At 44.6% G+C, this 27,429-nt stretch overlaps 1 protein-coding gene and 1 long non-coding RNA gene across 14 annotated transcripts in view; one reads left to right on the plus strand and one right to left on the minus strand.

Annotated features, from left to right (window-relative positions):
• R3HDM2 (R3H domain containing 2) overlaps nt 1-16,813 on the minus strand; it is a gene marked incomplete at its 3' end in the record, with an annotated part of 134,764 nt that extends 117,951 nt beyond the window's left edge. For 6 of the 9 annotated variants that reach the window (XM_079967080.1, XM_079967079.1, XM_079967081.1 and 3 more), the window contains exon 1: nt 16,607-16,813. The remainder of the gene's footprint in view (nt 1-16,606) is intronic. The other 3 variants (XM_079967083.1, XM_079967082.1, XM_079967076.1) reach the window with 2 other exon arrangements.
• Nucleotides 16,814-16,977: 164 nt separating this feature from the next.
• On the plus strand, nt 16,978-25,980 carry LOC307210911. Of its 5 annotated transcripts, none has more exons than XR_013836219.1 (6): nt 16,978-17,072; nt 19,084-19,214; nt 21,641-23,584; nt 23,700-24,026; nt 24,134-24,261; nt 24,405-25,980. It is a non-coding gene; the product is annotated as an uncharacterized lncRNA (long non-coding RNA). The 5 variants fall into 5 exon arrangements; XR_013836220.1 differs by lacking the exon at nt 16,978-17,072 and adding an exon at nt 17,539-17,603; XR_013836221.1 differs by lacking the exon at nt 16,978-17,072 and adding an exon at nt 18,093-18,683.
• The last annotated feature ends 1,449 nt before the right edge of the window (nt 25,981-27,429 follow it).

Raw genomic sequence — 27,429 nt, forward strand, 5'->3', positions numbered from 1 at the left:
GCATTTGTACAGCTGTGCAGAAGGCCAACTGTTGCTCAGAAGCTAAAGCTAAAGCTTCAGCTTGGAGTGGCCTATGTGCATTGATAGATGCTAAAGAAAAAGGAGATTTCTCCCTGCCAGATTTGAGATTATATTACGAGGCATTCTGCCTATGCTGGTTGGAGGAGTGGTTGTTATTAAAGAATTCACATATTTTAGACTTAGAAGGACGTTAAACCTTGCTCTGCGTAGGTGGGGGTTGTAAAGGAGGCCATCACTTTAAAATTACTGAAGCAAAGGGAAGTTGGACTTCAAAGAGTACCTTCCCCCCGTATGAACTAACCAAATCAGCTGAGACCAACTTCTTCATTGGCCATATACAATCCAGGAAGGCATTTTTGGTGGCAACTCCTAGAAATTTTGGTTTAAGGAAAAGACAGTCACACTTTGTTAACAACCAAACCACTCCTGAAATAAAGCTACCGAAAGTTTGCATCATGAGCTTTGTCAATGACACAGAAATGTGGCTTATGGCATTTGGATGCAAGTTTAATTTGGATGACAGACACAAAAGCTATCTTTCTTCCCCAGTGCTTGCAGAGACTGGATATTATCTGTCTTGACTCTTGCTAAAATTCCAGGAGATCTCAATTCCAAAGCTGTACTAGTGTCTAAATTTAGCAAGGTAATGGAAACATTTGGAAGGAAAGTAATTCATTTTAATATCTGCACTTTTATGTTGCCAGGCAGCTAATTTCTGGGTGATCTTAAAGCACTGAGCCAGAAAGAGAAGAAAGCAACTGGCACATAAGCGCACAGTAGATTATAAACTGATATCACTGCTAATTATTCTAATTATCATAGAATCATAGAATCATAGAACTGTAGAGTTGGAAGGGACCCTGAGGGTCATCTAGTCCAACCCCTGCAATGCAGGAATATGCAGCTGGTCCATACAGGGATCGAACCTGCAACCTTGGTGTTATCAGCACCATGGTCTAACCAATTGAGCTATCCAGACTGGATACAGTGGTTACATTTGCTTCAGGTTACATACGCTTCAGGTTACAGACTCCGCTAACCCAGAAATAGTGCTTCAGGTTAAGAACTTTGCTTCAGGATAAGAACAGAAATCGTGCTCCGGCGGCGCGGCAGCAGCGGGAGCCCCATAAGCTAAAGTGGTGCTTCAGGTTAAGAACAGTTTCAGGTTAAGAACGGACCTCTGGAACAAATTAAGTACTTAACCCAAGGTACCACTGTACTCCTATCTCGAACGGGGCTATGGTTAAAAGAGGAGTTTGGGATCAAGATTTAGAAGTTATGTGCCACCATTGCAAAAGAAAATCAAAACAATGAAAGCACAGGCACTGCCTGGCAAAAAAAATAATACTGCATCCTTGGAATCCCAACTCTTTTTATACTTCTTAACAACAACACTTAACATTTTTATAGAACTTTCAAATACATTGGGGAGGGGTTGACCTAACAAGCCCCATCAGCACAAGTCCTTCAAAAGTACTTCCACTTGTACAACAAAGCTTTCCCCCCTCTCCCACCCGGTATGCCCCCCCTCCCGTAGTTATTTGCCCTGGCAGCCATCAGTCAACAGATATAATGAGGTGTATTTCCAACCAAAAAAGGGGGGCATGGGAAAGGCTAATGCTCTGCCTTTCGACTTGCCTGACACGTCTAGCAGGGATAGTCAATGGTGATGCTCTCCAGACGTTGTTGGACTGTAACTCCCATAATCCCTGACCACTGGCCATGTTGGATGGGCTGATGGGAGCTGCAATCCTCAATGTCTAGAAAGCACCACGTTCTCTTTCCACATAGACAAAGAATAGTGTGGTGGCATTAGAACAGAATGTGAGCAAGAAGCAGCACGTGAAGAAAGACAACAGGCATGCAGTTTGACACTTATTGTACTGTTTGGGGACAATTGTGACTTCTTCCATGTAAGAGGTTGTATTGTGTCTATCAGGCCGTGAACTATGAGCAGGAACTGTCTTATAATTTTAATATCTCTACGGTACTTAGGAAACTTTGGCTGCTTTATAAGTGAGAAATGATAACAACAACATGAACTCCACATGGTTTATGCATAGCCCCAATCACAAAGTCAAGAACTCTTGTTGATATACCAGCTTTATTTCTTTTTCTCCCTTTGTTCATACAATCAAGTATAAATGAAGCTCAAATGAATTACCGTATACAGTGGTACCTCGGGTTAAGTACTTATTTCGTTCCAGAGGTCTGTACTTAACCTGAAACTGTTCTTAACCTGAAGCACCACTTTAGCTAATGGGCCCCCTGCTGCTGCCATGCCGCTGGAGCACGATTTCTGTTCTCATCCTGAAGCAAAGTTCTTAACCCAAGGTAATATTTCTGGGTTAGCGGAGTCTGTAACCCAAAGCATCTGTAAGCTGAAGCGTATGTAACCTGAGGTATCACTGTATACTTGAGTATAAGCTGACTTTTCCTGTACATTTTTTATGCTGAAAAAGCACCCCATAGCTTATACTCGAGTGAGGGTCCCACTTACTCAGCGGTCAGAAAACTTTTACAAACTTTCCAAAGGGGCTTGGCTGGTGCGAGGGGGGGGGGCGCCAGCGCCGGCACCTTTTTGGGATACCCTAGGCTTATACTCAAGTATAAGCCAACCCGAATATAAGCCGAGGCACCTAATTTTACCACAACAAACTGGGAAAACTTACTGACTCGAGTATAAGCCTAGGGTGGAAAATGCCCACCTCTGCCACTCGTACAAGCATATACGGTAAGCTGCTGCTTTCCCCCCAAGTCCCAGTAAAGGTAAAGGGACCCCTGACCATTAGGTCCACTCATGGCCGACTCTGGGGTTGCGGCGCTCATCTCGCTTTAATGGCCGAGGAAGCCGGCATACAGCTTCCGGGTCATGTGGCCAACATGACTAAGCCGCTTCTGGCGAACCAGAGCAGCGCATGGAAACGCCGTTTACCTTCCCACCACAGTGGCACCTATTTATCTGCTTGCACTTTGACGTGCTGTCGAACTGCTAGGTTGGCAGGAGTCGCCAAATCCTACTTAACCTTAAAACTGCAACCTATAGTGGAGACTTACAATCCCTTTTGGGTTTGAATCTTCATGCTGATCTTATGCCTGTAGCATCCTACCTGCTCATTAGACACCTTTGTTGTTTTTTCTTCCCCACCTGCGCTTTTGGAAGCAAGTACATTGGTGATAGGCTCCGTGCAGTACATCCATGAACAAGTAGCTGCTCTTGTGTCAACTCAACCTCTTCTCCAACAGCACTGTATAGCCTAGCAACATTTATTCTGCAAGCAACAGACCACACGGGGCATAACCGAAAGAGAGGATATTTTTGTGTGTGTGTGTGTTTTAAGGAGAGCCAAACTACAGACGTGCAGTCATGTTATTGGAGGCGCAAGACGGGCCTCGGCTGCCTGATGCCACCCCCCGGTCGGCGCTCGCAGGACTTTCTCTTTCCGCCTGATGGGGGCGGCTACCCATCCGTCCGCAGCCACGGCGCCCAGCCACAGCACCCTCCGCCGAAGCCCTCGCCTCTTCTCCCCCTGCTCGGTCCTCTTGGCTCCGCCTCTCGCCTCCAACCAGCCATGACCACTGCATGTCTCATTCATCCGCAGCGCCAGAGAGCACTGTTCACCACGCAGCTCGTTTGCGGAAGCTGCTTGAAGATGTCGAGCTGAACTACAACACAAAGGAGGAGGGATGGGGCTCCCGCTGCTGGCTGCGCCATGTCCCTGCCTCCTATCGCGCCACCACCTGCTGCCACCCCCCGACTCCAGCTCCGCAATGCGCAGCAGCCAACCCTGGGGTCTCCCAAAAAGGCACCGCGCCTCACCTCGCGCCAGCCAAGCCCCCTCGGAAAGGTTAGAAAAGTTTGCTGACCCCTGGATAAGTGGGACCCTCACTCGAGTATAAAGCGAGGGGGGCTTTTTCAACATAAAAAATGTGCTGAAAAAGTCAGCTTATACTTGAGTATATACGGTATATACAGTATGTTTTTAAATAAGAACTAATTAATTTTCCCCCATGGCTAAATTCTTCTCATTTGAGTGTTAACCATTTTAGGAAAAAAGATAAGCATATTGCACTCAACTTGCATTATCAATTGCAGCATGTAGTTGGCTATGTTCATGAAAACAACATGAATAATATGTTAAATTATGAATGAAAAATATATTTCAAATTAGTTGCAGACATTCAGAGCTCAAGTCAGATTTTCAATGTGATCACGGTATCTTTACAACAAATGCAACTAAAAATGAATGAAGGAGGATTTGGTATTCCAAATCTGGAGTTATATCACCATGCTTTCTTATTGTCAAGTATAAAATACTGGAAGCCCACAATTGGTGTTAATTTTCTGTTCAGGGGAACTTTAGAATATACATATATAGCATATTTGGTTTGATGGACTCTGGAAACAATTAGTCCAGTTAGAAAGATATGCAATATAATGTTTAATAAAAATAGATTTGACTCCTTTTCCCATGCTAAATTGACCTTGACATTTGGAATGCATTTATACAAAATATAGTGTGTTAAAAATAAACATATATGTATCTGGAAAATAATAATACGTTAGATAAGTATATATGGAATGAAATTGTTAACTTTTATAATGATATAGTAAAACTTCTATTTTATGTTGTTCAATTAAACGGTTCTCTTTTTTAAGACAGATTTCCACTGAAGCCCTTGGTACTGAACCAATTCATTCACCTCACCACAGGTGCTGATGAAAAGAACCAGTTAGATGTGCCCTGCCATTGCTACAAATAGCTGCAACTCTTTGAGAACTAGTTTTCTGTGTGATGCTACTGCTCTCTCTGTGCGTGCCTCTCTGTGTGTTTAACTCTTTCCCGTCCAAGTTACTTGCTTCCTTGCTCCCGTGATCAAGCTCTCGTGTGTGTGTGATTCTTGGAGTCCCTTGTTAGCTGTCTGTGGCACTATGCTGCTGCAAGTGGGAGGAAACTCCCTGCCCCCCAACCCACAACACAAGCAGTGGCGGCCTATGAGACCTTGCAGTCGTGACGGGAGCTGGTGGAGTAGCAGCGGACGCCTGTGGGGCCTCATGGCGGCGATGGGAGGTGGTGGCAGTAGCGGCAGCAGCCTTCAAGGCTGGCAACAGCAGCCTGTGAGGCCTCGGAGCAGCAGCAGAAGCTGTCAGTGGTGGTCACCTGCAAGGCCTTGCAGTGGCACAAGCAGCAGCAGCCTGTGAGGCCTCGTGATGGCAGCGGTAGGTGGTGGCAGTAGTGGTGACACCCTGTGAAGCCTGGCGGCGGTGGCACAACAGGAGATGAACTTGACTAAGCTAGGTGAACCACAGCTCCAATCAGGTCTAGCAACTTATGTCTATAGTTCAAATTTCAATTTGCATCCCTTTAATTCCTAAACCAATTAGGGGCACCTTGCAATTTCCAATCTATTCTCATCACTTTTAACAGGCAGCAATAGGCCTTTCCATTTACAAATGGACAGCCCAAACTACTCTTTCACAGCTGCAAGTACCAACAAAAATCGCTAAACCTACACATAATGATTTGCTTCAAGGCTATAGCCTAGCCTCAAATTAAAAATAGCCTTCCCTTATGAAGTTTCAGCATGTCAACTACTAGCAAAGTGAGGAGTTACGATTTCGACAAGTTATCCAAAGTCTTGCTTCACATCCTTCTTCAAGCTGGATAAAAAGCAGGCACAGCCAGGGAGAAATTCCTCATCCTAGTCTTCTCCACCACCAGTAAAATAACCAATATCATAATTCCTTTATACAAATCTGCAGTCTGGCCATATCTGGAATGTTATGTATAATCCCAGTCACTCAAAAAGGTATTATGAAGCTGTAAAAGGTAGAGAACAGTGCGATCAAAGCTTTGGAGCACCTTCGCTACAAGGAAAGGCTGAAGGAAAGGTTGAATTGGGGGGGGGGGTGGAAGGAGTCAAGTATGGGGTGAAGATAAGACAGAGGTTTACAGAATTATGCATTGATTGGAGAAAGTGGATGGAGAGATTTCCTCCCCCCATAATACTCACTCTGGGTCAGCCAATGACAGGCAGTAAATTCAGGACAGACACACGCAAAAGCACTTCAAGCGATAAGAATGTCCTGCCACATAACTTCTTTTACTTTAAACCATATTTTAAAAAAAAATGAAAAGAAAGAAAAACAGTTCCACATTTCCACAAAAGGTAACATAAATTAAGCATTTCTTAAATTACACTTCTGCTCTATTGATCTCACATACCTGTCATTTTAAGGATTTGGGGTTATTTTTTTAAATCAGCATTACTTGTGTTTTAAGTGGGGGAGTGATTTCAAATATTTAAGTTGTTATATCATGATCTTTAGTTTACAGCCGTCACGTCCAATAGGTAGATCACTGGATGTCTGTGGTAGATCACTGGCTCCCCCCCCCCCCCAAAGCTGCTCAAGAAGTTTGGCTCCCCTAAAAAAAGCTCAAAACTTTTGCCCTGCACCCCCCAAAACGCGGCTTTCATCCTCCCTAAAAAAAGCTCAGCAACCAATTCTAGTTCTGAAATTCGATTTCTAGCAAGCCAATGCTGGTATCCCATTGGCCCTATTTTAATCTTTTACCAATGATACATCAGCTTGTACTGTGCCTCCTTCAAATGAAGCAAGCTTCTTTTCTGCTGCTCCAGAGGGTAGGGCCCAAACCAATGGATTCAAGTTACAAGAAAGGAGATTCCGACTAAACATAAGAAAGAACTTTCTGACGAAAAGAGCTGTTCGACAGTGGAACGGACACCCCAAGGAGGCACGCCAGTGTTAGAAACTCACCAAACGGCTCCTTGAACCAAGGTTGAAGTCGCCAAAACAGACTGTCTAGTTGCCATTTTGGGCAACATGGCTGTAAAGTCTTATTTTTCAAATGAAGGACTGACTGTGATTGACTCTTAGCTAAACATCTGGCTAGTTCAGATGACACCCTTGAGATGGTTAAGAGCTTTGAGAACTTAAAAGAAAAGTCACTTGACCCAAGGACAGTCCACACATACCATATTTTTTGCTCTATAAGACTCACTTTTTCCCTCCTAAAAAGTAAGGGGAAATGTGTGTGCGTCTTATGGAGTGAATGCAGGCTTCCCAGCTATCCCAGAAGCCAGAACAGCAAGAGGGATTGCTGCTTTCACTGCACAGCGATCCCTCTTGCTGTTCTGGCTTCTGAGATTCAGAATATTTTTTTTCTTGTTTTCCTCCTCCAAAAACTAGGTGCATCTTGTGGTCTGGTGCGTCTTATAGGGCGAAAAATATGGTATATACTGGCCTATTCCTACTGCTTTTTCTTAATGGTGACTGCTCCTGCCTATGCTGCACAGAAAAAGCAACCTGGTTCCAGAAATTCATTCCAACTGTGCAAATAACATGTAATGGATAGAATTCTACAGAATGGGGTATTCGTGTGTGGAAACTGTCCAGATCCAATGATCCCCAGATAGTGGAGATGTCAGGTGCCATCCTGGTGCCCAGGCATTTTCACTTAGTCAGAAGTGGTCAAAAGCCAAATGCAAAACGCACCTGGCTAATTTCAAACACTGGGTCTCCCCATTGGAAGTTCTTAAGCAGAGGCTGGATGGCCATCTGTCAGGGATACTTTAGCTGAGATTCCTGAATTGCAACTGGTTGGACTAGATGACCTTTGGAATCTCTTCCAACGTTATGATTTTATTATTTTAATTCCAAGCTCTCCTGGCATTTCTCTACATTAAAACCAGCTATATGCATTATGATATGCATATAATTGACAGTTTTCTTTCACATCTGATTTTCTGATCCAAAAGCTCTTCAAATTTCATAAGCTTCTCAGTTCTTAAAATTTCCTTTGCTGTTTGAATGAGAAAATGCTGTGTTCGTAAAAACCAATAAAACTAGTATCTGTATAAGCCATTCATTTTCATCATGATCTGCTCAATCTTGAATTCCATTACCATTTTAACAATAAATGCAAGCTTCAATATGTACTAGTCCATACCCAGGTTAAAGAACTTAAAGGCTCCAACCCAGCTTCGCATCTCTATTAGCATAGAGGCAACTCCAGCAAATCCAGTAAGGCCCAGATGATCATTATAATGCGATTAAGCATTCACACTGCATATGTAGTACAGAAGCCTGCATCTATGCACACACCTTCCCTTATAGATCAGGTTGATTTTAATGGTAACCATACCTTGGTTCAAAATAATGTAGCTACAAAGGTGGCTCTCCATCTTCATAATTTTTTCAAAACAGCTACCTCATCATGGTTGTCTTTCATATATGCCCAAGTATAAATACTTTCACTTGAATCGTTGAGCAGACACAGAATCATCTTACCGGTAACTCTGGATATTCCCTTATCTAATATTTCGGCAAGTTTTATTTAAAGGATTTCTCAGATTTAGTGTGTTTCCCATTTTAAGTTTGCTGTTGCTTCACAGTTTTCATATTTTAATAATTCAAGTTAAACAAGTCATATTGCTGCTAAAATTACCCCCCCCCCCAAAAGCATAGAACAGGATATTAATTAATATCAAAGCTATAAGTCTCTGGAAATTCAAGAATTTTTTTATTTCAAATTAAGATATAGCCATTCCATCCTGCCAACAGCATACGCATTCATATTGTGGCACATCCAAAATGGAAATAGGAAGCACATTAGACATCAAGTCTTCCTTACTTCTCTGCAGCACTTGCCACAACAATATTCAGCTCCTCTGACCTTTGAGCTAAGAAGGCAATCAGAGTTGGTCCTAAGCATGATAAGCAAAGAGGAAATACAAAGGAAAACTCAATAATTTAACTAAGTTCCGACCTCCCGGCTTCCAGGGCACCTTGACAATGCCAAGGTTGCAGGTTTGATCCCCATAAGGGACAGCTGCATGTTCCTGCTTGGCAGGTGGTTGGACTAGATGGTCCTCAGGGTCCCTTCCAACTCTGATTCTATGAGACATCTAGGAGTTTTTGACCACATGTATAAAGGCATCTACATCTTTCCCAATAGAGACTCTTACCTATCCAGAACTCCAACTCTCTCAGTTTAAGCAGTTTGGATGACCGCATGTAGACATTTTACTTTATAAATACTGTAAACAGAAATCCCCAAATGCCCCTACACTAAATCAAGTTTTCCCTGGTTTTCACCCCATTTGAATTGCTAAAAGCAATAGAGTACAAGCCAAACCCTCTTAACACCTCCAACAAAACAACATCTTCTGAAGGGGCAGATGTCCAGCACAGAAGCTGCCTTGTCACAACTAGTAGTATCCAACAAATGAGCAATTGAATAAGCCTGAGACAGTCTCATCCTTGCTTCTACAGAGCCTTTGGCATAATAAGAGGAGGAATTTCTATTTCCATAGAAATATGCCAAGCTAACTGGGGGATAAATGGCTTTAATAAAATAAAGCTTCAAGTCCAGCAGCTGATAAGCTACTGATTCTGTAAAAAGAGACTTCATGGAAAAATTTCGCTAATTGAAGAACTACCAATTTGAGCTTTAAAAGTAGGGTGAAGGTCAGCAGCTGCCAATGTTATGCAGAGCACAAAGGTAAAAGGAGATATCTTCATTATTCTAAATGATGACTGACTTTTCAATGCTGAATTCCACAATGGTTTCTACCCTACAAGAACCGATCAACTGTCAAAGGTCAAAAGACTCCATTGATATTTGTCACTGGTGGAATTCCTTTCCACAAAGCTGTGGATATAGACGAAGTCTAAAATTAACTCTGCTGCCAGCTGTGTTTTCTTTTGTAGGCATGCACATGTGTTCATCTGTTCCATTTTAGCAAGCAGGATAACCACTAAACTGTAAACTGATGGAGGTGGGAAATTCTTGTGCATATATTGTACATCCAAGATTGGAGAAGGTAAGCAACACCACAGAATCATAATCAATGCTGCAGTATATCAAGGTGTTGTTGTTTTTATCTAAGGGGAAACAATTCTATTCAGTTATTGTCTCTGCTGTCCATTATGATAGTAGCGAGCAATCGTAAAAACTGTCTGAATATTTTCAGTTCATTTGATCTAGTACGTAAGGCAGCTTCCAGAACTCAATGAAAATTTGTGCTCAATGCAAAGTCCAAGAAATGGAACAAAACTAGACACCTTTTTAAAAAGGAGGATATACATCTTCTCACAAACTGGAAGTCTGACTTTTACTGACTTTCAAAACAGGCATGGGAGAAAATGTTGGAATTCCTCGTCACCAACACCATGGGAAGATATCCAACTAAGTCATACTCTAAGTAGACCCATACTCAGAGTATGACTAGTGTTTTTAGGAGCCAGCCCTGCCGAAATCTGAAATACTGCAACTGATAAGACATACTGGAAGGAAAAGATGTGGGCATGTCCTGTCAAGGACTCTTTCTGGCGAGAAATTATTGCTTGTATTAACTTTGATTTGGAAAAATCATTGATATTTGCAGATGTTCATACACTCTTAAATCATATTCCTGGAATGTAGGACACAACAGATGGACAAGGAAAGTGGACCCTACAAGCCCTTAAAGTGTTAGAAACTCAGACATACAAGCTGATCATCAAATGGCAACGTCACAGTTGCCACAACAGGCTGTCTAGGCGCCATCCCTCCGCCCCCCCCCCCTAGAGTTTATTGTTCCTATTTATTTTTCATTGTTTATTGGTGGACCACAAGCTTAATGTGATCCAGCAGCTAAAGCTATTCTAGGTTGCATCAAGAGAAGTATAGTGTCCAGATCAAGGGAAGTAATAATACCACTCTATTCTGCCTTAGTCAGACCACACTTGGAATACTGTGTCCAATTCTGGGTGCCACAATTTAAGAAGGATGTTGACAAGCTGGAATGTGTGCAGAGGAGGGCAAACAAGATATTCAAAGGTCTGGAAACCAAGCCTTATGAAGAGCGGTTGAAGGAACTGGGTACGTTTAGCCTGGAAAAGAGGAGACTGAGAGGAGATATGGGAGCCATCTTCAAATATATCATGGATTGTCACATGGAAGAGGGAACAAGATTGTTTTCTCCTGCTCTGAAGAGTAGGACTCGAACCAATGGCTTCAAGTTACAAGAAAGAAGATTCCGACTAAATATCAGGAAAAACTTTCTGACATTAAGAGCTATTCAACAGTGGAACAGTCTCCCTCGGGAGGTGGTGGACTCTCCTCCTTTGGAGGTTTTTAAGCAGAGCTTGGGTGGCCATCTGTCATGGATGCTCTAGCTGAGATTCCTGCAGTGCAGAGGGTTGGACTAGATGACCCTTGGGTTCCTTCCAGCTCTACAATTCTACAATTATTATTATTATTTTCATTTCTATACCACTTTATATTTTAAAGGAAAAAAATCTCAAAGCCATTTACAACACATTAAAACATCAAATAAAGCAATCCAGATTAAAACACAATCAAGCTTCGCGTGGCATGAACTATGGAATGTAAATCTGAAATTTACGGCCTGTACGACATTGAAGGAGAATATATGGAAAATAGTACATAGGTGGCATCTTACGCCGGTAAAACTGGCAAAGATGTACAAAATGAAAAACAAGAAATGTTGGAAATGTGAAGAGGCGGAGGGAGGAGACCTCTACCACATGTGGTGTACCTATGGTAAAGTGAAGGGCTTCTGGGAATTAATTTATAATGAACTTAAAAAAGTTTTTAAGTACACTTTTCCAAAAAAAACTCCAAAGCCTTTCTATTGGGACTGAAAGGGAAGGAAATTAAAAAGAAAGATAAAAATCTTTTTCTGTATGCCACGACGGCAGCATGAACTATGCTGGCCCAGAATTGGAAAACAGATGTAATACCTACCACATGGAATGGCAGGTTAAAATGATGAATTATGCAGAACTGGCCAGATTATCAGTAAAAATACAAGACCAGGATGAACAGAAGTTTTATGAAAGTTGGAGCAAATATTTGGTGTATATAAGAGACAATTGTAAAACCTTAAGAGACACTGGCAGGGTTAGATTAACTCTAACAGCATGGGGTAAAGCAGATAAACAAACAGAATATGCGATGTAAGAAAATATATTATACTTACCGAAGGGGTGGAGGGAAGTATGAAGCTCGGCAGAATCAAAGCTATATGTGGGATTTATTTGTATAATGAATGTATGATTAATGAAAATCAATAAAAATTTATTGGTAAAAAAAATAAAATAAAACACAATCAAGCTTCAAGGGAAGTATTTCAGATCCTTCTCTAAGTGACATTTTGCTTCCCCCTTATTTATTTGCCTACTAAATTTATATAGCTGTTCCATAGCAGACGTACTCTAGGAAGTCAGGGTGGTGTAGTGGTTAAGAGTGTTGGACTATGACCTGGAAGGCCAGGGTTCAAATCCCCACTCAGTCATGAAGCTCACTGGGTGACCTTGGGCCAGTCGCAGACTCTGAACCTACCTCACATGGTCATTGTAAGGATTAACTGAGGAGGGAGGTGAACCATGTACTCCTTGGAGGAAAAGGTGGGATATAAATGCAATAAATAAGCTCTTCTCCTTACTTGCTGAAGAAAGCTGGAGGGGCCAGCCAGATGGAGATGTCATTCGCCAACCTGGCATCCAGATATCTCCATGTGGTCACAATTGGACCTGTGCAAAATGTGCCTGGCTAATTTCTAACACTGTCTTAGGGTTGCAAAGAGACTTACACCACAAGGCTGGAAGAATAAACACCAATCATTTCAGTGCTCTGAAAATTTCACCACCTTTTCTACATTTGAGTGTACAGTTTATAATCATCAATATCATTTTGATACATATTTGGGCATATAGGTTGCCTACATTAATTTATGAGTCTAAGTCAAGATGGATGGAGTATTTTAACTATTAATGTCAGCGAATTGAGTTGCTTCTTTTTTATACTGTATCTGCAAATGAAAAAACAAAACCAAAACCTAGATGCAAGCCCTAAACCTTACTGAATTTTTCTATCAACTTCTTAGATGATAGCTACTTGTTTCTAGATGCTTAGACTTTTTTCAAAGTTGCTCCACAACCCAGGCTGTTCCCACAAATCCCCTATCTGGAGTATGAATGGGCAAGGAGCTTAATGTACATAAAAGGATAAGTAAAATGATCTCAAGTTTAAGGGAGAGGAGAGGCAACTAAATTTGAAGACATGGACAAGTATAGGCTCCTGCTCTCCAGAGTTCTAGTCTGGGACACACATGCTCCTACCTTCTGTCAACAGGTGAAGATTTTGTGTGTGTGTGAGAGAGAGATGACTCTTTGGGGCTGGTGGTGGGCTTCCCCCTGCCAGCCCCAAAGAGCAGGTCGAAAGGAACCTGAAGCCTGGAGAGCAAGAGGGGTCGGTGTGCACCGACCTCTTTCGCTCTCCAGGCTTACAAGGTAGCAGCCTGAAGGTAGCCGCCTTTTTTTAGAGGGGGAAAACAAGAGGGGGAAAATTCTCCCCCTCTCTGCGCAGCGCCTCCTGCCACTTTGCTGAAGGGGCGCTGGGCAGAGAGGGGGAGAATTTTTTTTTCTTGTTCTCCCCCCTCTAAAACAAGGTGCGTCCTATTGTCCGGTGCGTCCTATGGTGCGAAAAGTACGGTAAGTCCCATTTTCATGAGGTCCACTCTCAGGCAAGGGGCTTGGAATGAAACATAAATGGCCAGTCTGCTTTGAATTTATCTCTTTCTGGGATAAAAGTCTAGGCAATGAGAATCAATCCCATGCCACTGTAAAACATGGAAACAAGCCTTCATGACTAACTGGCCTCTCCCTTGGTAAGATGGCAAGGTCAGAAATAGAACCCAGTGTCATCAGAAATTCTTAGAGAGGTCACTGTATTTTCACTCCTACAGATTTTGCTCAGTTCCCTCCCCTGAAGAGCTCACAGTTTCTATCTTTAGATGCTTACATGGCCCCAATACATCTGTATCCTAGCACATAGTCTTAAACATATCCGTCCCCAGAAATATCCTGCGCAGGCAAGGAAACAATATGGATGGAAGCCTAAGGTTTTCCAAGGCTAGCAGCCCAGATTCTGACATGCAACACAAACTCGGGCACATTTATTCAACATATCCCACTGAATTCAATTCTACTTATTCTCTAATAAGTGTGTCTAGAATTGTAGCCTTGAGCACATTTACTTAGAAGCACTGTTGCCTTTAAGAGAATATACTTCCAAGGAGGTACTTTTGGGTTCACAGCAGGAGTGGTCTTCCCCAAGGAGTATATATCAAAGCTAAGCAACAAATTAGACCTTCTACGTACAAAAGTTGAGCAACTGAACAGGTTTCCCTTTTCACAGAGAAAATAAACACTTTATTTCAAATATACCACAAGTAATGTTGCTGCATAATCCACCCACTGCAGCAAAAGTTGCTTACTTGGACTACCTAGGACCAGTGAATGGCTGCTATCTATCTTTAAAGGAAACTGACAGAGGGCATCTTGTCTCCATTCAGCAACTACCACTCTTGAAACACCCATTATTCTGCCCCCAACGTCCTCTGAAGAAAGTATCAGGAGGCACGTCACACTCAGGTCAAGACATGAAAGGTCATTTATTTACAAGGGAATAAAATGTTAGAATATTTTCCAATATTATTGTTGTTGTTACCGTATTTTTCGCCCCATAGGGCGCACCTAGTTTGGGGGGGGGGAATAAAGAAAAAAAAATCCCCCCCCCCAGGTGCAGGGGCAGGGAAAGCCCGAGCTTCCCCCGACCCCAGAACAGGCTGCTATCCGCAAGCCTAGGGAGCCCGGCGGGAAGTCGCGCCGGTCTCCCCAGGCTTGCGGATATCTTCCCGATATCTTCCCGATGGCTCAGCACGCCCCAGGCTTCGGGATGCAGGCAGCTCCCACCGCCAGCCTCCAAAGCAGGTCGGGGAACAGCCGGAAGGCGCTCTCTGCCTCCCCGCTGTCCCCCGAGCTTGTGGGGCTAGCGGTGGGGAAAGAGAGGAAGAGCAAGCAAAAAGGGGTGCCCAGTCCACCTTTGACATTATGTCCACCTGCTGACAGCCCCTGATCATATATCTGATAGAATGAGGCCCTCAGCACTAACAACAACAAGTCCCCTCTGTTGCTGTGGATCAAAAGTCCCTCTTCCTTAAAGAACGAAGATGGTCCTTGAAGTGACTTCACAAGAACAAAAGAATTAAGAAGACGCTGAATAAGTTGTAGCAGAAGAGACATGTTGTAGAACATCACACCCAAACCACAGGGGCCACTACTTAAACTTGCAAAGCAAAATAAATAAATAAAGGGGCACATCATGCATACTTAACTGGGAGAACCTACTGCATGAAGAGTACTCAACAGCTTGGCAAGACCAAATAAAGGACTATCTGTTATTCCCTTGAAGGAGTGATAGTGATATGAACCCATTTCCGGATATCATCACAAACACACACCAGGAACTTTTCTTGCATTTCTCAAGCCCTCTGTGTATAACTGTTACTGAAGCTGGGAAGGATTTTTGTTTGGGGGGGGGGTAGATTTTAAGAAGATAAACAGTCTTGCAAAAGTGTTTCGCCACGTTTTTGTTGCTGTTTTATTTCAGGAAGATACGGGCTGCAAGTTAAAGCTGCTGGCTACCCTGAATGTTCCTCAGAGAGAAAGATAATGCAGAAAGATATGGGCTGCAAGTTAATGAAAGGATCCCCCCCCCCCCCGGACTCCCCTGAATGTTCCTCAGGTCACCCCAGGGTGCCATAGAACACCGGCTGAAAACCAATGCTTTAACTCATTTACAGGTAGACTTGTTTCCAAAAGCTGCTCAGACTTTGATTTTGGCAAAATCACAGTGGGAGGAGTTCCAGAATTGAGAGGCTGTCACTGAGAACATCTCCCTGTCCTCACTTATTGAACCCAACACACAGCTGGTATCATTAGCATTCTCCGTATTTCTCAGAACTTTACAACATCATGCTGCTACCAAATCTCCTGACATTAGCAGCAGATGAAAATGCTTTTTACACCTCCACTGCTGGATATTTAGGAGCCACAGGCAACCAAGAGATAAGGTGATCCAGCCTACAAATGTGCAAAAAGAAGAGCCTCTGTAAAACCACCAAATCTACCAGTGTGAGAATCTCAGAGCGTGGCTGGGATAAAGGAATATGCCTCAGCTCTTGCAGCTGCCATGGCCACAGCTTGATCTGCCCCACTTGACCGAGAAATGAAGATCTGAAGCGCCACTCTGAAGGAGGGCACAAGAGTCCCTGCTAAGATTCTCTCGACAGCTGCGTTCTCTGAACACGAGGCGCGAGTTAAGAGGGAGACCAACCGGAGAAAATAGTTTCCGACGGCATACACCACTGTCCATCATTCTCTGCTTCCACACAGACTCCAAATACTCTCTTAACCCCATTCATTGTTCGGATTCGGACCTGTTGCACAGGTGGAGCAGGAAATATAACCTGCAGTATCTCCTACATCCGGGACAACGAAGTCTTCCCCTTCGCAAAGCACTAACCGTGGAAGGGGCTTTAAACAAAACAAACAAGGAACATCTAAAGCAGCAGCACCTCCACCCGCCTTTGCCACCCCCAAAATCGCCCGAACCCCGAAACTACAACTCGCAATGCCAAAAGCGGAAAGACAAATGGGGGGGGGGGTGGATTCCAATCCCAGCCCCACTTTGGACGAGATCGCGCTTACCTTGGGGGGAGAAGGGGGAGAGAGGAGGGGAACCTGTGCCCCCCTCCCCTCGCTGCCGGGTCCGGGCGGTGCTGCTGTTGTCGCTTCCTGCCTTCCTCCTCCTCCTCCTCCTCCTCCTCGGGGCGGGGAAGGGAGCCCAAGGACCCGCGGTGCTCCCCGCTTCCTCTGACGTGAGAGACGGAGCGGAGGGAGAGGAGGCAAAGAGAAAGGGGAGGTGGGGGGGGGAGAGGCAGCGGGAGGAGGCCCTTCGGAGCAACAAGTGCAGGGGGGGCTGGGGCTGGAGGGGGCGCTGAGGGTCGGAGGGAAGAGGGAAATGGCCTCAGCCGCCCCGGCGGGCCCGTCCAAAGCTTGGCCCCGAGGCGGGGGTCAAGGCCCGGCAGGCCCAGCCAGCGAGCGAGCGAGCAAGGCAGGCGGGGGGGGGGCGGGGGCTGTGGTGGTACCTGGCCGAGGGGGCTCGTGAGGACAGGTAAGGCCGCCGCCGGTGTGGAGAGGGGAGAAAAGAGGGGCAAAAGAAGAAGAGGGAGGGGGAGGGGGAACAACAGCACCTTTCTCCAAAAACAATATTTAAAAAAGGAGGAGGAGGAGGAGGAGGAGGAGGAGAAAGGGGGGGAGGAAGAAAGGGGGGGGAGAAAAAAAAAGAAACAGAAAAAGGGAAAGAAGCGCCGGCCCCTCCCCCTGGCCGCGCGCGCGCGCGCATGTGCGTGTGTATGTGCATGTGCGTGCGCCCGCCGCTTGCGTCACTCGCCCCGGTACGTGAGGCCGTAACCCTGCGCGCGTCACGACGCCGACGCCGCTGCCACCGACGCGCCTAGGTCACGGTTGCCTTGGCAACTGCGACGCGCGCCCCCCCCCCGCCCCCGCGCGCGAGACCCTCGGCTGCTTGGCTGGCCTTGGAGGGGGAGGGGAGCCCGGAGCTGCGGGGGGGGGGGAGCAGCCAGACCCAACCAATGAGCGTGAGAAAGCATGACGTCCGCAGAGCTGTGTCGCTGCCAGGCAGGTAGAGAGGGCTCAGTGTGGCGTCATTTTCCTTCCTCCCCTGGAGAGCAAGGAGGATATAGTACTAACTACACCCGCAGTGTTTCCCAACCTTGGGTCTCCAGCTGTTTTTGGACTACAGTTCCCATCATCCCTTACCACTGGTCTTGCTAGTCAGGGATGATGGGAGTTGTAGTTCAAAACCCGCTGGCGACCCAAGGTTGGGAAACGCTGAACTACAGTATAGTACCGTTGGCTAGTTATTACTTTTTGCAGATGTTAATATCTATTAATTTTATGTACAGATTTTGAGAAAATCTACCCTGTATGGTTTTTTACTACAGTGGTACCTCAGGTTACAGATGCTTCAGGTTACAGACTCCGCTAACCCAGAAATAGTACCTCGGGTTAAGAACTTTGCTTCAGGATGAGAACAGAAATTGTGCCACGGCAGCAGCGTGAGCCCCCATTAGCTAAAGTGGTGCTTCAGGTTAAGAACAGTTTCAGGTTAAGAACGGACCTCTGGAATGAATTAAGTACTTAACCCGAGGTACCACTGTAATGCCATTGTTGTCCTGCAGAGCAAGAGGAGGGCTCCCAGGGTTCGGCATACTCAGGATCCCAAAGAAAACTATCCACACTACCAGGTTGATCAGGGTGTAGTAGTTTAAAGGAAAAGCAAACTCACAACAAAAGGTCTGAAGGCTCCCTCCTTGCCCCTGCTTCCAGCACATTGTGGGACAGACTCCACAGCAAGGAAATGGCTTGTCTGCAACCAGGCCCTGGAGCAAATGCTTTCTATACAGTAGAGCAGCCCACAGGTAGCCATGATCTCCACCACACCCAAGGTTCCCCACAGGCAGCTGATATTGCTCCAATTAGACCTGTAACATAGTATCACACACCCATGGGTGGTGGTAACTGCCTTCCTTGAGCAGGTCAATTAGCCTGCTTCCCAAGTGTGTTACACGAAAGCTTAGCGCTACAGCTGCCACCAGTTGTGAGGTTATCTTGAGTACTGAGCTAGTGCTAGCAAAGCTCCTGGAACAACTCGCCTATGGTTCAACACAGCCATTGCTGTGAACCAATGCATGTTTATGAAGTAAGTAAACCTTGTTTTCAACTTACTTAACAAGTTGTTACCTGATTCCTTCTTAATGGGGGTGAGAAGGAGGAAGCCAGCTTACTTCATAACTGGACTTGCTCAAAACAAGGTTTTACATCCTACTTCCTATGCTTTTAATTCTGCTGCCCTTTAGGCTGGCAAATCCTCTGCATGATTACTTGGGAGAAAGTCCTCATTACACACAGAGAGAGAATATCCCATTAGCTGGATAGATATACATAAGGCGCTTTTCATTTCAAGGTGAACAGGTGTGCAGAATGGTGGAAATGTGGTCGGAGTTACACTAGGTCATTCCCCACCCCACCTGCATATTTAGGGTTTTCAACACAAAGCCTCTTCAAAATATCTTTATTTATGTTGAAATAATTTGTTTCAGAATATGCCCAAATGCCTCACCTTCTGCTGTAGATGTTACCACACCAGAGAATTTATTATGGCAGAAGCTTTTATGAACAAGAGTCTGCTTTGTCAGATGCATGAAGCGTTATCCGAAGTTACCTGAGTGAGGTAAAAGGAAAAGCAGAAAGTTCTGCAAAAGTCTAAACTTCTGCAAAGGTGTAACAGCAGCCCCTAACAATGTAGCATTGCATCCTGGCATTGGTAAGCTAAGTAATGCATGTAGTGGAATTGTAAAAATAGACATACACCCATTTTCTCAATTCAAGCCACAAGTGATAAAAGAGAGATTATAGTTAAGCGACCCAAGTGCTGTCAGTCAGCCATTATCAATGGTGAGTGCTGGAAGGAAAAGGAACGATGGGGTTGAGGTGGGAGAAGGGACTTGGACGGGCACTCCCAATGGTTAAGAGATGAGTCTACATGGAATCTACACCAAGCCAGGGTTCCTTTGTCAAGGGTGTCACCCAGACAATTCACATAGTCCCTGAAACTATCTCCACCCACCTATTGGTCACACTGCAGCACGTGCAAGGAAGATTGGGCTTTTAGGTATTAGACCACATTTATTTAGGCATGTGCTTCCTGCTAGGCACCATGTTGCATATCCATCAAAACTGCTTCAAAGCAGGTTGATCTTCCAAGCTTCAAGCATAAAAAAGTGTGCCAAACAGTGCCATAGTCCAAAACGTGGCACATCACCAGTACACAAGTTTTGACCTTCAATACACTGCCAATATCAACACATTACGCACCTTTCATTGCTAATGCTAATTTGTATTGCATTATTTCACACTTTCCAAACACCAAAAAGTAGGGTGTTCCAGGTCATTTTGCATTATCATTCTCCTTGGGAGGGCAAAGACTAACATCATTTTTGAAATATCAGTTTGTTTACAAATACACAAATGAAGCTGCAGCAAACTCATTGGCCACATTTGAGTTACCCTTAACCTGCAGGCAGACCTCCCATGTGAGTCACAGGCCCCCTCCCAATTGCTCAGCTGATCGGTGGTGGAAACAGCGGAACAACATACTGATAGTAAAGCCCCTCAACAGTTTCCAGCAGAAATCAGCTCTGCAATGAAGGGAGGTGCATGAAAGGATTGTTGTTTCATAGGGAGTGGTTAGTGCTAAAGCAGCATCAAATCCAAAAGAGAGTCAGCCCTGAAGCACCAAGCTCCAAAAATATAGCATTTATTTCTCTCTCTCTGTGTGTGGCCAAATTTAAAATGGCTCTATTTATATATGTGTATATATAGCCCTTCCATAGCTCGAGCCCAAACTTTTCTAAAACCACCAAACAGTATGAAAAACCCCACACCAAACTCATTCAAAGGACAAATTACACAGTAGTTAAGTCAATGGAATGAAAACTACTCAGAGCAATAATGCAGTTATATCCATCCAAGACTGAAAAAAATGCCTGGGCAAAAAGAACCTGGTGGCACTGAACTATGTCTAAGTATGAGGCCAATCCAAGTTCCCTAAGAATGGAGCTCAAAATAGCAGGTGCCACCACTGAGCAGATGCTGCTGCATACCCCTTGAGATTCTGCTTGTGAAGGATAGGAGCATTTAGGGGCATGGTGAGGTACACATGGGAGAAAGCCCTCCCTCCTGTCTTTTGGCCCATATCTCACACTCAGGGTGAGCAAAGCAAGTTCACAGCCTCCACCTTGCCTATGTGTGACCTGACCATCCAAAGGACCAAGATGATATTTATTATTAGTGGCCCAGCCATACCAAAAGTGAAAGGAGGCATTGAACAATAAGAAAGCATCACTCATATTAATCATTTTTAAAAGGATTGGTCTTTCCCCCACCCCACCTCAAATAGGGTCCTAACAAACAAAAGGGCAAACATAAGACTTGCTAAGTGTGGGTACCTTATGATGAGAAGAGTCCTGGACTTTCTTCTGGAGCAATAAGGGACTTCCGAAAAAACCCCTCGGTGAATGCTATATGGTTGGCGGGTACTGAGTGTATGTTGAACCTAAATGTCCTATGGAAATTCAGTGAGTCATCTCACACTGGTCAAAACAAAATAAAAAAATTCCTTCCAGTAGCACCTTAAAAACCAACTAAGTTAGTTCTTGGTATGAGCTTTCGTGTGCATGCACACTTCTTCAGATACACAGATACACAGATTCTTCAGATACACAGATTCTTCAGATACTTCTTCAGATACATCTCACACTGGGTTCCTAGTTAACCAGACTCTGTCCAAAGTATTCTTGTCAGCACCCTTAGAAACAAGAATGCCTACATCACTGAGGGCTCTACAAAAATCGTATTGCCCCCCCCTCCCCGCCCACCTCTGGTATCTTCAGCAATAAAATGTCGTCTGTACTGTTATATTTATTCAGAAGAACACATAACAAATATAAACAAACAAGGGTTGTCAGCTACAAGATACAAAACTGAGCTTAGTTAGAACACACAAAAGGATCATCACAAGAAAAGTCATGGGCAGTAATGCAGGAAAACACAAATCTAATTTAGTCTGATAAAAGCCCAGTGTGTACATCCCTTCAGATCTGCAAGGAGAATTGTGAGCCACAGGAAATCCAAGTTCTTCCAGATGAGAATGAATAACACCTCTTGTGGTTTCATCTCAAGCCACCCTACTGTGCTGTGTAAGTTTGTCAGAGCCAGATACCCCATATTGTCATACCATCTACCAAGAGCGCAGTCTTCTGTTCTTTCCCAGTTAAGTGCTACTTCCATACACATGGCCACATGTTCGGAGATCATATGGGATATCATTATTGCACCCGCTAAAGAGGGAAAACAGGACTAGCCCTGACTCCACGGTGCAACACTTCAGAGATAATTTTAAAGACAGCTTACCCTAACCTTGGACACTCCCACCAGAGTGGCTTGACACCCCCTCCAGCATAGAGATTACACAGAATGATTAATATAACTACCTGTAAGTTTCACTAGGCTCCAGTGCTACATATGAATAATGTTCAACATTGACTCTTTGATCCTAGCAGAGATAGTTCTGGAAGGAGGTGCACACCACATTGTCATCCATTCCCCTTCAGTGACAGCCTCACTTCCCAGAATTGCTTATGCCCACCTCCATCTCTAAATTAATAGCCCAGAATTATGTTGTATATATCTGCTGCTAGGCCCTTCACTCATCTGGTACTGAACAGAGTAAGAGATCATGGTGCTCCCTGAGTGCAACCTCACAGTAATGCATATGATGACACCTGCAACTTTGAAGCCAATTGAGGGCTTATCCACATTTCCTCTTGTCCCGCTGCTTTCCCTTGGGGGAAACTGCTCTTTAACACTCAGAGCAAACAGCCATCTGGGTTTTCCTTGGACTCCCATTTGTTCAAGTGTGGGTTTTACCTGGAAAAGGAGCAGGCCAAGGGGAAAACCGCTCAGCCCCATGCTTTCTAAGCACAATACAAGCAGAAGTGTGGATAAGTCTTAAGTCCCAGCTCCTCCAGCTAAGCTTCCAGCAGTTGCATTGCCAGCAGTTTACACCTCCTGAACAAGTCTTGAATTCTGTGGAATCCCTTCCTTTCTCTCTCTCTCTCACACACACACCCCCGGCAATGTTGCTTGTATTGAAATGGTTCTGGAAATAATGGCTGGCCCACAAAGAGAGTCAAATTGGGCAGTGCAGGAGCCAAACGCTGCACATATTTTGCCCACACTTTAAAAGCGGCCTGCAAAACCATGTTCTGTATAGGTATTTATTTACATAGTTCTTTTTGTCTGTATAATTCTAAGCACCATATCATGGGTTCCCTGGTGGTCTCTCATCTGGGCATCTCAGCTGACCCACCAAGTGTCCCTATTTCCAAGGGACAGTCCCAGATTTACAGAAGCCATCCCAGTTTCTGATTTGACCCCGGAATAACCCACTTTTCCTTAGGATATTCCTATTTTCGTTGGAGAAATGTTGGAGCATATAGAGTTATGTGATCCCCAAGCCAAGGAAATAAGTAACTATACAACCTTTAGAAGACATCTGAATGGAAGGGGTTTTTTGGTAATGTTTAATGATGTTTTTGTATAAGTTGGAAACTGCCCAGAATGGCTGGGGCAGCCCAGTCAGAATCATCATCATAATAATAGAATAGGACATTCCTATTTTCATGGGAGAAATGTTGGAGGGCATGAGACAGATATAGGAGATAGCTAGTGCTCAGTAGATGCAGAAACAACTGCAGCTGGAATCCAAAGGAATAGGCACATTTCACATTTTATAAAAAGTGGAACATGGAGAAAAGTTAGCGGTGTCACTTAAGAGGAGCAGTGCTTGTGGCTGCTGGTTTTCTCAGGGCCCAGGGTTGTTGGGTTGTGTGGTTCATTGTGACACCTTCCCTCTGCTGGCTCATTGGTCACCAGAGTGCTAAAAGGCCTAAAAGTAAAGGACCCCTGGCAGTTAGGTCCAGTCGTGGACGACTCGGGGGTTGCAGCGCTCATCTCGATTTACTGGCCAAGGGAGCTGACGTTTGTCTGTAGACAGTTTTTTCCAGGTCAGCATCTGCATTCTGTGATGATAGTGAATTCCTCTTGAGCTTAGATGCGTGAATGCCAAAACCAGTTTAGGAACGCAGATCAGGAGAGTACTAACTGTGGGCCCCATTTCTCACATTTTTCCTCTTTCTTTCCTAGGCTTCGAGGTTGAGAAAAGTTTTGTCCCGCTTGGGGAGAAGGAATAAGGTCTCACCTCTCCTGGAGAACATGGGGAAAAAGACATGAGAAAACTTAGTCATGTCACTTAAGAGGAGCAGGGTTTGTGGTTGCTAGTTTTCTCAGGGCCCAGGGTTGCTGGGTCGCGAGGTTCATTGTGACATCTCCCTCTGCTAGCTCATTGGTCGCCAGAGCTCTAGAAGGCCTGGGGATCTCCTATACTTGGATCATTCCGAGAGAGAGAGAAAGGAGAAGACATGTAGGTAGGATTTCTCTCAGCATCTGAATTCTGTGATGATAGAGAATTCATCTTGAGCATAGAGGTATTAGAGAGTGCTGTGAGTCCCATTTCTCTTTCTTTTCTAGGCTTTCTAGACTGAGAAGTCCTTTCCCACTTGGGAAAAAAGAATAAAAATTTTCCTCTCCCAGAGACCTCCCCCTCGCCCACCGCCTCCCCCTCCCCCTCTGGACCCCTCTTTGAGAGGACACAAAAGGTAAGACCCTTCAGCATATAGATATTGCTTCCAGAGTAATCTTAGTCCTTAAAGTTTCTTAGGAAAGGTCTCTCTGTAACTGAGGCCTATTTCGAGGTTCAGAAAAATAAAAATATCCCATGTGTCTCTTTGTTTCCCTGTAGGCTCTGCGGACCTCCTGCTATCCTGGTCTGGAAGAAGATGGCAGGAGGAAGAAATGCCAAGGAAAACATGAAGGCAATGTCTGTTTCCAAGGATATGTTCAGAGTTAATAGGAAACTCCCTAGAAATCAGTTCTACTTGCTTGCCTTCTCTTCTTTGCCATTCAGATGATATGATAGTTGAAGACCTGGAGGGAGAGCAGGGGCTTTGAAGTTCTCCATCATCTGTGCAGCAGACCGAGAAGACAAACAGGTCACCTAGTCATAGTCATCCCTGCTATGGGCACAGGACTTTGGTTATAACATCAATATGGAACAGTGGGAAAGGTTACAGCAGCAAGATATCAAATTTACATCATGTTATAATTTGAGGGAAAATACCATGAAGATGCTCTACCGATGGCATCATACCCCAGCTAAACTCACCAAAATGTATAAAGGAAGCTCACCAATATGTTGGCATTGCAAAAAGGAGATAGGATCTTATTACCATATGTGGTGGACTTGTATGGTGATAAGCGAGTTTTGGAATAACATATATGAAGAATTAAAAAAAACTATTTAAATTTAACATAAAGAAAAGACCGGAGATTTTCCTTCTAGGAATATTACCAACAGAAATAAAGCAAAACACAAGATCACTGTTTATGTGCTCAATTACGGCCGCAAGAATACTCATAGCCAGAAGTTGGAAATGTGAAACAATACCAACAATAATAGACTGGCAAACACTCATGGTAGAGTATCTTCATTTAGCAAAGCTGACTGGAAAAGTTAGGGGAGCCCTAAATCAAAAAGTATAGAGAGAATGGATATTATTCAAGGAGTATGTATATAAGATCACACTGTAAAAATGAAATTATCCTGGCAGAATTGAATGATACTTGTGTCTAATAAATAATTGGAAAAATATATTAGAAAAATATGCAGAAAAAGCTATAAAATAAACTGTGCGATAAAATTAAGATATTAGAAAAAGTACTATCATATCTTGACCAATAAAGTTTTGCTCTAGAAGAACAAAACTTTATTGGTCAAGATATGATAATACAGTCGATATTCTTTTATTTTAATGTTAATTCTTCTTTGTTTTTTATTTTTATTCTTGTTATTCCTTTTTCATTTTTGTGTGAAATTCTGTTGTAATGTATTTGTATGATAGTATTTTAAATCAATAAAATAAAATAAAAACAAAAAAACAAAGTCATCCCTGCTAGGATGAGAGACATCCCTGCTATCTCTTCCAACAGAAACAATTAGGCAGAGCCAAAGAATGGCAGTAGGGATGATGATTTAGGTAAACCAATTTCCTCTCATGTTCTCCTTCGTAGTAAAGGTTCGGGGTGAGGAGCCATGGAACTCCTTGGAACTTGCGGAAGGGCTGTACCTCAGTGGTAGGCAGTCTGACTGACATACAGGAAGCGGACTGATGGAGAAGGGGTGGAGTACCTGCCCCTTCTCAAGTGGGCTGCAAGAGGAAGGATGCTCCCTCTTTTCCAACCAGCATAGAAACACTGCTCTCCACCTTTCCACTGCCAGCCCCTGACAGGCTAGTAAGACTTTTTGCAGGCTGGTAACTTGTGTGTGGTTTGATTGTCATTTGTGTTGGTGACTAACTTTCCCCATTGCTGGTTGCTATGCAGGCTTGAGGCCATCTTTTGGCAGATCTGCCCTCATGCTGCCGTTTTCCAGCACTACTCTAATAATAATAATAATAATAATTTATTATTTATACCCCGCCCATCTGGCTGAGTTTCTCCAGCCACTCTGGGCGGCTCCCAATCAAGTGTTAAAAACAGTACAGTGGTGCCCCGCAAGACGAATGCCTCGCAAGACGGAAAACTCGCTAGACGAAAGAGTTTTCCGTTTTGGAGGTGCTTCGCAAAACGAATTTCCTATGGGCTTGCTTCGCAAGACGAAAATGTCTTGCGAGTTCCTGCGGGTTTTTCCCCCTTCCCCCCCTTTTTCTAAGCCGCTTATCCGATAAGCTGATAAGCCGCTAAAAGCCACTAAACTGCTAATAGCGCTAATCCGCTAAGCCGTCAATGGGCTTGCTTCGCAAGACGAAAAAACCGCTAGACGAAGAGGCACCACTGTACAGCATAAAATATTAAAAACTTCCCTGAACAGGGCTGCCTTCAGATGTCTTTTAAAGATAGGATAGCTGCTTATTTCCTTCACATCTGAAGGGACGGTGTTCCACAGGGTGGGCTCCACTACCGAGAAGGTCCTCTGCCTGGTTCCCTGTAACTTCACTTCTCGCAATGAGGGAACCGCCAGAAGGCCCTCAGTGCTAGATCTCAGTGTCCTTCTCAGTGTCACTCTCCTTCTGTCGCTTGGTTCCTCAAATGTCGGGGGACGCAAGCACAACCATGAACCACAGAAACTGAACACAGGAGTTTTCCCTCACTCTCTACCAATGCTGGGCAAAGCTCAACCACAGAACCAGCCAGAGCTGTGTTTCCCATAGGGCTTAGTGGTGTGTTGCACCAGGGCGCCGGCCTCTCAGGGACTCCCCAGCAAGCGGGGGAGCTGCACAGCTTTGCCAGCAGCCTGCCCTTTCCCTGCACACCCATCAGCTGTGCCCCGTCAACCATATGGCTGGTGGGCACGCAGCTTCCCTCCCAAGCCTCTGAGGGGATTGCTCTCCTGCAGCGGCATGGGGGAGAGTTGCGACCCCCCCCCCATGGCTGGCAGTGCACAGCTTTGCTGCGCCCCCCACTATCCATGGTCATTTGGGGGCACTGAGTGGATATTTGCACCCTGGCGCCGCATCTGCTAAAGCCGACCCTGGAACCAACCTCACCATTTCCCAGTGAGCGTGTCTCTTTCTTTGGGGCTTCTGAAGGAGGACAATGGCCCAACTGCAGCATGCTCTGAGAAACAGCTTTTCAGTGAACATGGCCTGCTGTCGTGAATGTCACCTTGCAGCTTGATCTGCCCTTCCTCCGAGACAGCCGCCCTCCTGGGGCACCAGGGCCACCCAGGTCACGGTGGGCTCTGGAGAGGAGCGGGGACGAGGGAAGAA

This window comes from Podarcis cretensis, assembly GCF_951804945.1.
Source record: "Podarcis cretensis genome assembly, chromosome: 2".
Taxonomy (NCBI): Eukaryota; Metazoa; Chordata; class Lepidosauria; order Squamata; family Lacertidae; genus Podarcis; species Podarcis cretensis.